Source organism: Leptonychotes weddellii, unplaced genomic scaffold (assembly GCF_054177405.1).
Source record: "Leptonychotes weddellii isolate Sample4059 unplaced genomic scaffold, ASM5417740v2 HiC_scaffold_1073, whole genome shotgun sequence".
Lineage (NCBI taxonomy): Eukaryota > Metazoa > Chordata > Mammalia > Carnivora > Phocidae > Leptonychotes > Leptonychotes weddellii.
In genome coordinates this window covers 2,438-14,654 of record NW_027684349.1, presented here as the reverse complement: position 1 = coordinate 14,654, position 12,217 = coordinate 2,438, and the positions used below count along the sequence as shown (strand labels likewise).

The following is a 12,217-nucleotide window of genomic DNA, read 5'->3' as shown; positions in this document are numbered from 1 at the left end:
TTTTTTTTTTAAGATTTTATTTATTTATTTGAGAGAGAGAGAATGAGAGACAGAGAGCATGAGAGGGAGGAGGGTCAGAGGGAGAAGCAGACTCCCTGCCGAGCAGGGAGCCCGATGCGGGACTCGATCCCGGGACTCCAGGATCATGACCTGAGCCGAAGGCAGTCGCTTAACCAACTGAGCCACCCAGGCGCCCCTGTACTCAGTCACTTCTAGTTCATCTGTCCTTTCTATCCTCTAACAGCTCTGAAATCACCCTACTAATTAGAGGGGAAAAAAGAAAAAAGAATTATGGCTGTAGAAGACTATAAAGTCTCTCTTACCCAGTCCCTCCTCTTGCTTGGTACCCCTGTGATATCAATCTTGGCTCTTGCTGTTTCCACCTCCTGAATTGTGCTTTTTCCCTGTCACCCCTCTCCCTACCTCTACCTGTTTAAATCTTATTTTCTCAAAATCTGTTTTAGCTCTTCTCCATCTCGTTACTTCATCAGGCGTATATTTATTGTAGAAATCGCAGAAATGTATACATATGAGAATGAAACCCACCAACAATCCCATCACGCAGAGAAACAACCATTGTTCAAATGCATGTGGTTGAGCACAGCTGTAATAGTAGTTACCATGTATGATCTGACAGCTTGCCTTTTTATGCTCTCAGAAGCATTTTCCCACATCGTTAAGGTTCTTTAAGTTCTTTATAAGCAGTATTCCAAACTTTTTCTTATTATGAAAGAAACAGATGAAAAAAAAAGATATTCATTGTAGAAGCACCAAAAAGAAAAGAAATCACCTCAAGCCTGCCATTGAAAGAGAACCACTGTCGTTGATGTTTTGGTGCGTAGCCTTTCTTTTTATATGCACTGCACATTCATGTACTATGTATACTACTGTTTTATAACTCATTTTTTTTACTTCGGAATATGCCCTAAACATTGTTCAAGTCTGTAAATACATAACCAGCATCATTTTTAATGTCTATGTGTCATTTCATTGTGTTTCTGTACCTCAACTTATTGAACCAGTCAGGCTTTTAAGTTGTTTAAGTGTTTTGCTCTTATAAGCAAGCTGCAGGAAATATCCTTGTTGAAATAAAACAAAACACAAAAAACCCTTTCTGCACATGCATATCCTTAGATAAGTTCTATGTTTAGAACTGCTGATTTAAAAAGGGATGTACATTGTCTAAGCTTTTGATACAATTAATATATTTCCTTCCTGCTGTAAATTTGTAGCCACCCTAACTGCACGAGAGTGTCTATCTTTGTGGTCTCTCCTTCCCCACAAAGACATACTGAGTATTCACTTGTTTCCTGATTTTATTTTATTTTATTTATTTATTTTTTTTAAAAGATTTTATTTATTTATTTGAGAGAGAGAGAATGAGAGAGAGCACATGAGAGGGGGGAGGGTCAGAGGGAGAAGCAGTCTCCCCGCCAAGCAGGGAGCCCGATGCGGGACTCGATCCAGGGACTCCAGGATCATGACCTGAGCCGAAGGCAGTCGCTTAACCAACTGAGCCACCCAGGCGCCCTTGTTTCCTGATTTTAGAAGAGGCATTATTATAGCCTAGTGGTTACAAGCACAGACTTCTAGTTGGACTGCTTGGTTTGTAACCTGGCTCCCCCAGTAATTTGCCTCAATTTTCTCCTCTAAATAATGGGGCTTAGAAAGAGGTTGTTCTGAGACATTATCATGCTTTTCCCATAGGAACTGTACCTTAGAGTAACCAGATATTTGGTTAGAAGTGTCTCTTTATAGAATAAATGAAAAAATAATATATTCAACTCCCCATTGAATTGATAGAATGAGACCATAACCATCAATGCTGCTACCATCAGACAACCAGATACTGTGTATCTCTTGATGGAGGTACAAATTAGAGGAGGAATCTTGTCCAAAAATCATACTTGAGCCTGATCAATACTTTAGTTCTAAGTGCTAGTTTACAGGAAATTCAAGGGACAAGAGAACACACTGAAAAACACCACTGGACAAATGACCTGGTTACTTTAGAAAATATGTGGCAAGGAGACATCTTGCCCCATTTTAAGAAAAGCGGAAGCAATAGATATGATAAAACCTACACATTAAAAGACTTAAGGTATATTAATGATTTCAGGACCTTATTTGGGTCCTGATTCAATCAAGCTGCTATGAAAAAAATTGAAAATTTTGGGTAAATTCAAATATTGGAGATTTAATATAAAGAAATTGTTAATTTTTATAGGTGTGATAATGGTATAGTGATATTTTAAAAGCCCCTAATAAAGAAAACACTAACTGTAAAAGAAAGAGTTGGTAAATAGAGCTACATCAAAATTAAGAACTAAATGAAAAGGAAATCTACAGATGAGAAGGAAGTCTACAGATGAGAAGATATAAAAAATATATTTGACACAAGACTCATCCAGAATCTGTGTAAAGAATTCCTACAAAATGAATATATAAAAAAGACAATTAAATGGGCTCTTCATATGATCAGTAAATATATGAAAATGTGCCCAACATCATTAGTAATTAGGGAAGTGCAAATTAAAACCCACAATGAGATTCCACTGTACACCCATCAGCATGTCTAAGATTAAGAAGACTGAAAATACTAAGGGATGGCAAGTATGTGGAGTTCATATGCTGTTTGTGGGAGTATAAACTGGTACAACCACTCTGGAAACTAGCAAATATTTACTGAAGGCTATATATAGGGGCATCTGGATGTCTCAGTCAGTTCGGTGTCCAACTCTTGGTTTCGGTTCAGGTCGTGATCTCAGGGTCGTGAGATTGAGCCCCGTGTTGGGCTGGGTTCTTCGCTCAGCTTAGAGTCTGCTTGAGATTCTTTCCCTCTCCGTCTGCTCCACCCCACCCCACTCATGTGCGTGCTCTCTCTCTCTCAAATAAATAAATAAAATCTTAAATAAAACCTATGGATATACAAATCCTATGAATATTCATAGGTGATTACCTGATAGAAATCTGTGCATAATGTTCATAATGTTCACTAAAAGACAAGTTCTAGAATATTGAAAGCAGTGTTCTCTGCAGTAACCCCAACCTGCAAACAATCCAAATTGTGAATAATGCTGCCATGAACATGGGTGTATAAATATCTTTTGGGAACTCTGCTTTCAGTTATTTTGGGCATAGACCCCAAAGTGGAATTGCTGGATCATATGGTAATTCTGTGTTTAATTTCTTGAGAAACTGCCACACTGTGTATTCTTATATTTTGGGAATTTGTTTTAATATCTAATAATGGCAAGTATTGATTAATGTAACTTACATAGACAACTATTGAGATCTTCAGTAATAGCGTAAAGAGGGGGGCACCTGGGTGGCTCAGTCAGTTAAGCATCTGCCTTCGGCTCAGGTCATGGTCCCAGGGTCCTGGGATCAAGCCCCGCGTTGGGCTCCCAACTCAGTGGGGAGTCTGCTTCGTCCTCTCCCTCTGCCTGCTGCCCCACCTGCTTGTGCATGTGCGCGCGCTCTCTCTGTCAAATAAATAAATAAAATCTTTTTAAAAAAGTGTAAAGAGGCCTTGAGATTTAAAAAAAAAAAAAAGGCAAGAACTGCAGCCTTAATGAACTGTATTACTCACCAAGGAAGAGAAGGGTTGAAGCAGTCATTGCTAATGGATGTGGATGAGGTGGGTGATACTCTCCTTTGCTCTGCAGTGTCCCAGTTTGGAGGATATCTTATATGGTCAACCTAATAATGGGATCCATTATCAAGTGGATCGTCAGACTGGGTAACCCAGTCACGTTTGGGTGGTGTTGTAGTAGAGCTTCCTGAACTGGCAAGCTTTCATCTTCTTGTAGACCATGCTTTAGGATGAAAAAACTACAGAATAGAGCTTTATTATACCCCTGGTTGTTACGTTAAAAATTTCTTTGTATGGTGCTATAAGACATCAGGCCATTTTTTTTCCTAAAAGAAAGCCTCTTATCATATATTCACAAAGCATATGTTGCCAATGTGACCACTCTCAAAATACCAGTAATTTTGAAGACCATACATTCCTTTTGAATTATGACTAATGATTTGATATCTGTTTAATGATTCTGACCTCCTCCCACTGTTATTTGGAATATAACTCAAAAATTTCCCCATGTATTGTTTTGTTAAAAATGTCAAATGGGGGTGCCCAGGTGGCTCAGCCATTTATGTGTCTGACTCTTGATTTTGGCTCAGGTTGTAATCTCAGGGTTGTGGGATCAAGCCCTGCGTTGGGCTCAGCGGGGAGTCTGAGATTCTCCCTCTCCCTCTGCCCCTGCCCTCCCCACCCCGCTGTGCTCTCATTCACTCTCTCTCCCTAAAAATAAGTAAGTCTGTAAAAAAAAAAGTCAAATGGATTTTTGAGACACAAATGTTTGTTTCCTATATAAACATTGACTGAAAACATCATGTTGAGGATCATGTGCATTGTATGTAGTTTGCATATTAACAATCTTTGTGTGTCTTCCCAGGAAAATGCTAACTGGGGAGGGTTTGCAGGGTGTGCTTGCTTGATCCAGTCTTTTCTTCCAGTCTGCAGAACATACCACTTACTCCCAAGGCAGGCGGCACCAAGCCCATCCAGTTGCTAGTCCTTGAATGCAGCCCAGAGTTCTGTATCGCAGTTTGATGTCCAGTAGTCTCACTGGGTCTGGTTACCATGCACTAAAGGTTATCTTCCATCCCTCTCCCCTTCAAGGACAGTTGTGGAAGAGGGTCAGGCTGAAGGGGGCAGGATAACCCAAATAAGCTTTCCCATTTGGACAAGGAAAGAATGAGCAGCAGTGTCTTGGCTTACCTTTCTCCTGACTAGGAATTTGTCTGAGACCTCTGTGTGCTTAGATGGGGCCTGGTGCTTGATAGGCTTCATTTTAGGTTGAGCAGATGGGGAGCCGAACCTCCTAAATCTCATCTACCATCCTGTATGTCAGATCTCAGTCCAGAACTCCTCCACAGTAGCAGAGGGCAGAGGGCTTCTATTTTCTCTGGAGCCTTTCTGAAGTATATGCTCTTGGCTACACTTTCTGTTTTATTTTCCTCCATCTTAGTTCTTCAGTCTACTTTGTTATCTAGAAATTTGTTGAAATCTCATGTATGTGGTTGGTCCCTGTCCCTTACTATTTCTGCCTAAAAGGCCATAGTTTTATTCCTTACTATGCTTATTGACATTCATTTCAGTGGGATATTGAGGTCAAAAGGCATGTACTCTGTCTGCTTTTATCAACAGGAAATTTTCAGTTTTGAGAGACTGAGCTGATCTTACATTAGAAGCAGCCTGTTGCAACACTTTTGTTGTTCCGTGTTTGGGGTGAAGGATAAACATGGTTCCTCTTGATTGAATTCTGGGCTTCTGCTCTTGACATTAAGAAGGGCAAGAGTTGACAGATGATCATGGGAAGTACCTGTGTTCGATTGGAGTTGGCTGATGGAGGAGAGGACACTGGGTAGGAGATCAGGGAAGAGTCAGGAGAGGGTGGTGTGCTACCAGATCCTGAAAGAACAAGTTTTTGAGAAGAAAGAACAGCTGTGTCAAGTACCATGGAGAGGTCAAGTAGAATGAGGAACAGACAATGTTATTTCCTTGCCAACGTTATTTCCCACAGTGGTCCAAAAAATCTTTTCATGGAAGATGGTATCTCAGAAGGTGATAGGACCTAAGTTTTTCTGAACAGTAAACCTTCATATATTTCCCATTTTATGGATTTTGCTAAGTTCTTATGATATATTTTAAAAAGATAAATAAAATCTTTTAATAAATAAAATAATAAATAAATAAAATTTATTTGACAGAGAGAGGGAGAGAGCGAGCGAGTGCAAGCAGGGGGAGCTGCAGGCAGAGGGAGAAGCAGACTCCCTGCTGAGCAGGGAGCCTGATGTGGAACTTGATCCCAGGACCCTGGGATCATGACCTGAGCTGAAGGCAGATGCTTAACTGACTGAGCCACTCAGGAGTTCCGGTCTTATGATATTTTTAAGCCTCTGTTACCTTATGAAATAACTAGTACTATGTGTGTTTATAACCTGTTTCTTTAAACATTACTGCAAAGTCTGAGGCTTCTGTACCGAAAACTAGTTGCTGTCCTGTTAAGCTGCAAGTGACTGAAAACCACAAATGATAGTGGCTTAAACAAGATAGAAGTATAAATACACTTCTTCCTCACATGTCAAGGATTCAGATTCCTTCTCTCTGGCTGTTCCATCATCCTGAGTGTGTGACTTCCACCCCTAGTACAGGATGGCTGCAGAATTCTAGCCATCACATCCATATTCCAGCAGACAGGAAGAAGGGAAAAAGAGAGAAAAGGCCTGTTCCTTTCCTGTAAGGACTCTTCCTAGAAAATGCACTGTTTTTGCATCTACCCTGTTGGTCAGAACTCTGTCACATGTCCTTGCCTGGCTGCAAGGGAAGCTGGAAAATGCCCTTTCTAGGTGGCCATGTGCTTGACTAAGCCCTGGGGTTCCTATTATAATGGAAGAAAAGGAGAATAGATGTTGGGACAGAGAACTTTGAGCACTTCCAAAGGCCTGAAGATGCCCATGAAAAATTGGCAGGCATTCTACAAAGCAGTGAAGAAGCAAAGCTGTGGGAAGACAAGGGTGGAGAGTAGAAATGTCCACCTGTGGCGGCCGAGGGTCTCCTCTGGTGGTAGTAGGCAGCCGGCTCACTGACAGCCAGACAAGGAGAAAAGAGGGACTGTTTCACAGGTCCGAGGATGGGAAAGTAGGGCAGGGATCAAGCACAGGTAGCTGCCTGTGGCTTAGAGGGAGAACCCTCCAGGCGCAGGCCTTGAGGATCTGTTGGTGGGTGGTCCATAAATGTCTGGCAAGCAAAGGAATAATATCTAGAAAACTCGCTGTATCTCAGTAGCTCCCAAGACCCTGAGATCATGACCTGAGCCAAAACCAAGAGTCAGATGCTTAACCAACTGAGCCACCCAGGCACCAACTCCCTTTTCTTAAAGTCATCTTTATCCCCAACATGAGGCTCAAACCCACAACCCTGAGATCAAGAGTTACATGCTCCACTGACTGAGTCAGCCGGATGCCCCTAAAATGATGATCTTAATTCTTACGAAATTTTATGGAAATGACCTGTTAAAGATAGCCAGCAGTGGTGCTGCTTTAACTAGATGACTTCAGATAAAAATCATCACACATGCAGCCTCTTTCCACCATTGCAACAGAAAAGTACATTCCCTAGATGTTGGAACAGTCACTTGCTCGCGGGGGTGCAGGTCCTGGCAGCTCTCTCCTGCTGCCTGAAGGGCCTAACAAGGAGGCCATGGCTAGTTTCTTAGTGTGATGGGGCACTTCTCTTTGGAGAAATGTATCAGTTACTGATAAATTCAGTCTTCAAAATAATAATATATAGTATTCTAAATAAGAGGTCGTTAGTGGAAAAATAATCAGTTGAGGAATGGTCCCATTATGTCACATATGGAAGCAGGCTCAGGGGGACTGACCAGCCGGCCTCCATTCTGATTGCCTTTAGCCAGTTTCTCCAGGGGCTTCCCTCTGAAGGCATAAATCATAAATCTTCTGTGTTCCCTTTGACTGTTGGTGTGTAGTGTCCCATCCTACTGTTTGAGTATGAGGGTAGTTTGTTTAGAAGCGCAAAGGTCTCCTTCACTGGCCACTTTAAATAGAATCTCCCGCCGCAGTCTAGTCTGCTGTGTTAAGGCTGACGTCTGTCACCCCCTATAGTTTTGGGAGAGCAAGGGCCACATGGGCTTTGTTTTTTCACAGGGATGTCATCCAGACTCAGTTTTCTCTTGAACAGTTGTCATTTCTAGCTCCAATCTGCTCCACAGAATTCTCTGTACAGAGAATTTTCAATTTTCACATAGTGGTCTGTTGAAAACACACTACAGGAGAGTAGCTATTTTGAGCACTGCTGACAAAGAACCATTTCTTCCAGAGATATCAACCTTTTCTAGAGGCTTTTTATCAGACAAGCAACATCTCCTCATTCTAGAGGGTCCTGCTTGATTCCTAGTTGCTGTGGTTGGACATCCTCTTTCCTAGGTCTCAGGAAGAATTATCCGGATTACAGGGTTTGGTGTTCTAACACATGACTCTTACATTTCTCATTGGTCTTAAAATATCCAAGATATGAGCTCTCTGTCTTTTGTGCCCTGGGAGCAGTTCTCCTGCCACAGCCCCTCATCCCCTGAAAATGTATGTCTGTGCGAAGTTCCTCTCCACCCCCTTGGGCAGGAGCACCTCTCAGCTGTTGAGCCGATCAGTGTCTCCAGCGGTGCTAAAAGCACCTGGAGACACTGACAGATGAGAGCCTCAGCAGCTTGGTAGCCCCGTGTCCCCTGACCTCACTTATTCCCAGCCGCAGCTGAACCAGAGCCATTTCAAGGGAAGTTCATTGGGGCTGGGGCTGCCACGGTAGGGATGGCTGGCTCTGGGGCTGGAATTGGGACTGTGTTTGGGAATTTCATCATTGGTCATGTCAGGAACCTGTCTCTGAAGCAACAGCTCTTCTGCGCCATCCTGGACTTTGCCCTCTTGGAGGCCATGGGGCTCTTTTGCCTGGTGGTGGCCTTTCTCATCCTCTTCACTATGTGAAGGAGCTGTGTCTCCATCTTTCTCCCGTGTCTCGTCTGCCCGGTATGTTCCTTTTCTTATACCTCCCCAGGCAGCCTGGGGAAAGTGGTTGGCTCAGGGTTTGATAAAGGGAAGACAAATAAATACTGTATTAATAAGATAAAAGAAAATCCAAAATCTAAGAATGAGCTATTATTTGAAGTTGAAAAACCAAAGGCTTTTAGTGTCCAGGGGATCAAAAAGGGGATGGAAAACCAGGATGGTTTGAGATTTTTCAAGGCCCCCTTTTTTTTCCAGGGAAATTTGGCCCAGGATTTCCATCTTCATTCATCACAAATGTCTCTTAGCCTTGACGAGTTCAGTATAGATAATGTGGTTGGGGAAGCTGACCTCGGGCTGGTTGTTTTGGTTACTTTGAAGAATCTCATGTTGCCTCCTATGGTTATCCATGTGGGACTAGGACTTGCTCGTCATTCTGACTTGTTTAGCACTGCTTGGGCGGGGGCAGAGGGAGAGCTTGTGGGGTAGTGACATTTGAGCTGAAGGAGCAGGAATGTGTCTGGAAAGATGGACCAAGAATAAGTGAGGGGTCCCAGTGGGAAGGCCTGAGGGCCAGGCCAGAAAGTTTAGGAGGAAGCCAGTAAAGGTGTCAGCACAGAGAAGTTGAGAGGCTTAGATATATCCATTTGGTACTTTTTTTAAAGTATGGAAACAATACTTGTTTGGTGGAAAATGTGGAGGTGATGGAAAATATTTAAAAATTTAAACTACCTTTAATTTTACTACCTAGAATATAACTGCTGCTAACATTTTTATTGTGCCCTGCTAATCTTTTTTCTATGGATGCTTGGTGTTTTTCCCTATCTTTGTTAAGTAGATCATATAAGTTGTTTCTTCTTATAAGGGCATGATGAACATCCTCATGTAAATGAGGTATTTCTCTAGATACCCACTTTGGGTATATTTCTCATCAAGGAATGACTAGATCAGAGGAGATGTGAACCATTTAAAGTTTCTTAATACATATTTCCAAATTGCCTTTCAGAAAGGTGGTACTAATTTACATTTGCGTGAGTACTGTATAAGCGTACTGGTTTTCTCCAAGCCTGGTCCACCGTGAATGTTCTTTTTATCTATTCAGTCTGATGTGAGAATATGGCTTCTATGGCCATTTTTTATGTCATTGATTATTAGTGAGGTTAAATAAGCATACACGTTATTTGTATTTGGCAAATTGTCTCTCGCTGATTTTTTTCTATTGGCATGGCCACATTTTATTGACTTGTAAGAGGTTTTGTTTTGTTTTTAATAGGTAAGGAAGCTGAAAATCTAATTTTTCATAGACACGCTGCAGTGATCACCTAGCAGGTGTTTGAGAGCCAGGGGGCGCTGTTCAGCAGGGCTGTGATGTTATTACATGTCCTGCTCATGCAGTGACCAGCTGGTGACTTGTGTATATATATCTAGAGGCAGGCTTCCTGGATTATCAGAAGTATTGGCTCCTGTTTTACAGGGATGAGCAAAAAGGCCTGAACTTCAAGTCAGAATTGAACCCAGGTAGGCTGAATCTGAGTTCCATGCTCTTTGCTTTAGCCATTCTGCCTTCCTGGCCCCCATAGTCATTTCCTTCCATGGCTTGGCCAAAGAGCCCCTAATACAGGAGGACCTGTGAGCATCTCAGGGTTCGGTTGTGGGGGTGGGAGAGCACTTGCCTCACTCTGCACCTGTCTTGGAGAGAGGAGGTGGGGTAGTGGCCCCAGAGTTCTTTGGGGCCTGCATGCTGGAAGCAGGAGCATCTCAGCACGGGCCCTGGAGGCTGCACCAATGTGAGGCCTCTGTGGCATGGAGCCCTTACCCACTGATGCGCACTTCAGCCCCAGCTTCTCCGTGGAACCCTCTCTGCTCCTGCACCCCATTTCTTCATCTTCCTTTCCTCTCCAGTCTTCCATGGAAATTGACTGTCCAAATTCTGGTTAGTGCTGTCTCATCAGCAAATAGAGTCTGTGGAGTTGGGCTCCTTGACTTGGAGTTCTGTAGCTCCCACGAGATTCAGTAAAGGATATGTGTTGATCTGTCATGATGGTTTCTGGCAGGGAGGCAAAACTGACCGTCCCTAGGAGAAGAAAGCTTGAAGGCACAGCCCTCCTGCCGACTTGGTCATAAGCTCCTGGTTACTGTCAAACTTGGCTGTCCCTAGCACATATGGTTGTCAGAAGGTGGAGTGGTGCTAAGTCAGCTGTGAAGATTAACAACTGGCTAGACAGTGAGAATCAGGCCTCTGGTTTCAGGAGGAATTTGTTGAGCTTAGTGACTAGAGTTGGAGAGCAAAAAAGAAAATATTGGCGTGTCAGTATTTGTTTCTAGTACTGAAGTACCACATTATGTTAACATGATGTGTACCCCTTTCAGAAGTAGCCTGACTTCTGGCACCATATTTTATTTTAGTTTTTGCTAGTTGTGACCCACTGAACTGATTTTAAGACCCCGTAGGTTTCAATCCACAGCTCGAAAAACACCAATACCCCTGAGATAGGAATTGTTTCTGTCTTATAGATGAAAAAGCTGAGGCCCAGAAGGTGACACAATCTCTCCTAAGATCACACAGCTAGTACCAGTTCCCCCTTTCCCATTCTTCTGGGGTATTCTTCTCCTTAAGATAGACTTGCTTCTTTGGAAAGTCAGTTGCAGCCTTTTGTTTTGTTTTGTTTTGTTTGTCTGGTTTACCACTCCCTCTTACTTGTGTTTACGGGATTGATATTCATTATTAATGTAGCTTTAGTGAGTTCCAATATTACAATTCCTAAGTACTGAGAATGTTTTTGTGACTGTGAGTAGTATACATTTGCATACTGTTTTGGGAAGTCGTGTAGTTTGGAGGCTTTCATGGCATTCATCCCCTGCATCCCCCTAATAGAATGAAACTCTACAGGTGCATAGATGGCATGCAGGTGTGACAGATGAATTGGACTAGGTGTAGACAGCTCCCCACTGTCACCAACCACAAAGCATGCTGACTCCCATTTCCTTCTCTGTGTGTAGAAGCCTATGGATAGATTTCTTCTCACCCGATGTCTCCTCAGGCTGCAGAATACCTACCTGCAGGGCCTAAGTGTCCTGTCAGTCCTGTTAATCTCAAGCCTTTCTGGTTGAGAGCTTATTGCTCGCAGCCAGGACCTCTTGGAGTAAATGGCTCTGGAACAGCAGGGACTGATGTTTAACAGTGCATGCCTAGAAGCCCTTGTTTGGGCACCGAGTCTGAGGACCCTCTCGGACTGTGAATTGCTCACTCGCTGTGTCCATTCTTAGGTCAGGCCTAGTTCTTAGAGCCTGGGCCATCTGAGTTCTCCATCCTTGATAGAGTTATCTGGGAGTGAGGCAGCTTGGAAACACTCTGAAGACAGGTCTGCAGATAGCCAGTGGCCTGAGACTGAGGGAGGATTCTCTGGGATTCAAACTTGAGCACTAAGCACAAAGTCTGTACTATTGGGGCAGACAGCATCTTCATTTGTTAGTGCCTGAGTCCTGCCCAGGCAGAACAATAGAGATTCCAGGCATTGAAAACAAGATAGCAGTCCCCAAATGGAGTCACTTATACTAAGCCTTACATCACCAAACTGAAACTTAATAATTAGTTTCGGCTCTCCCAGAAATGGAATCTTAAACTAGTCAGAAG

General features: G+C 42.9%; 1 pseudogene; it reads left to right on the top strand.

Annotated features, from left to right (window-relative positions):
• The first annotated feature begins 180 nt into the window (after positions 1–180).
• On the top strand, positions 181–8,659 carry LOC145718091 (ATP synthase F(0) complex subunit C2, mitochondrial pseudogene; annotated as a pseudogene).
• Positions 8,660–12,217: the final 3,558 nt, after the last annotated feature.